General features: G+C 44.0%; 1 pseudogene; it reads left to right on the top strand.

Annotated features, from left to right (window-relative positions):
• The first annotated feature begins 306 nt into the window (after nucleotides 1-306).
• On the top strand, nucleotides 307-897 carry LOC147438941 (uncharacterized; annotated as a pseudogene).
• Nucleotides 898-1,686: the final 789 nt, after the last annotated feature.

Genomic DNA, 1,686 nt, shown 5'->3' with positions numbered 1-1,686 from the left:
GTGTGTGTGTGTGTGTGTGTGTGTGTGTGTGTGTGAGAGAGAGAGAGAGAGAGAGAGAGAGAGAGAGAGATCTACTACGAGTAGATGCACTCACAGACAAAGCAAAGAAAGAGAGGCTGAGGCGCACTATTCGAGTGCAGAGAGGAGTATCCAGGCCACTACCAAAACTGCAAATGTTCTGTGTAGCTACAAGAACTACGAAACTCGCCATGGGAATGGCCAAGTACTTCGTGTTTGGCCTCATTTCTTAAGCCCTCTGCAAGCCCTACCACATCGAAAAGCTTTTTGTGCTGCATTTCTGTGTGAAATTCGAGTTTCATGAAGGTTGCTTCAATGTTATCAAGCATGGTTTTGCTTCCATTCTCTACTTTTAACAAGGACTGTGGAGATTTGCTGCTGCTGCACGTGTATCAAGATTCAAGCCCAAGCCCTCAAAACTAACCTTCTAGCATTGTCCTTCTTTGTTTTGCCTATGTCAAGGCATGCACATTCCTTCTTTTTGACAAACAAGCCAGTTTTATCATGCGTATCTGTGAAGCTCATGACATCGAACCTTGCTTGAATTTTGAGTTGTTTAACATAGCAAATGACTCGGTTACTTTTGAGGAGCATGGTGAGGCCAACTCTATGCTATATGGAGAGTCTGTGCAAGGACTAGATATGAGCAAGAGAGGATGCAGTGGAAGGACACAAGTGTTTGGCTTGCTCTTACCGAGAAGAAAGATGATGAGGATGAGGATGATGAAGAGGACAGCCACGATGATGTTGCAAATGAGGAGGGCGTAGGTGATGATGGAGGAATTGGAGGGCCATGTTGGTGGTGGAGGTGAGGATAATGACGATGAAAATTGAAAATGGGATGATGAAGAAGATGAGAAGGGTACAATGGAAGGATAAACACCAAAGCCTGATTAGAAGAAGAGAAAATGAATATGTACAAGCTTTTTCTTTGGATATGTTAACTACAGTGAGGATTGGAGTCATGGGTTGTAGCTCAATCAGAGTTCTAGGCCTTTGAGGGTAAAGAGTAACAAGCTGAAGACTTTTGATGTCTTTTATAGGATTAGTTTTCATGTCTTGAACCAATGAATGCATTGCTTCTCTCTTTTGCATCTATTACATGACTCATCCCCAATTTGTAGTATAGACTATAACATAAAAACATTATCAACCTATTGGCATCACTAGGATCATCTGGTTACACTGGTTTGTTATCTCATTGGAACCACACAAAATAGGTGGCTAATAGACCACCCCCCCCCCCCCCCCCCACACACACACACACACACACATACACGTTGTGAGCGGGATGGAAACACACAGAACGCCTCTATAACAACCCGACACGCACTCTTGGGAAGATACACACACACACTATGGGGCACCACTCGGCTTACACAACCACCTGGCCGAGACATGGGACACACCGATGGAGTGAGAGGAGAGAGACTATCCACTTGCCCACTCCACACACACACACACACACACACACACACACACACACACACACACCCAAAAAACTCAGCTCAAAAGAGGAGAATTTCTGATGTTTAGATACAATAGAGCTTGGGCCAACACCAATAGGGCAAATAGCTCACACAGTATGAGTAAAATAAGCCAGATACAATCACAAACTGAAGCAGAAGCTTCGCTCATATGAGAAACTTACACAGCCAAAATAGCAAA

Source organism: Adiantum capillus-veneris, chromosome 16 (genome assembly GCF_014529385.1).
Source record: "Adiantum capillus-veneris isolate H3 chromosome 16, ASM1452938v2, whole genome shotgun sequence".
NCBI classification, from domain to species: Eukaryota; Viridiplantae; Streptophyta; class Polypodiopsida; order Polypodiales; family Pteridaceae; genus Adiantum; species Adiantum capillus-veneris.
This window is presented reverse-complemented; position numbering and strand designations above follow the sequence as displayed.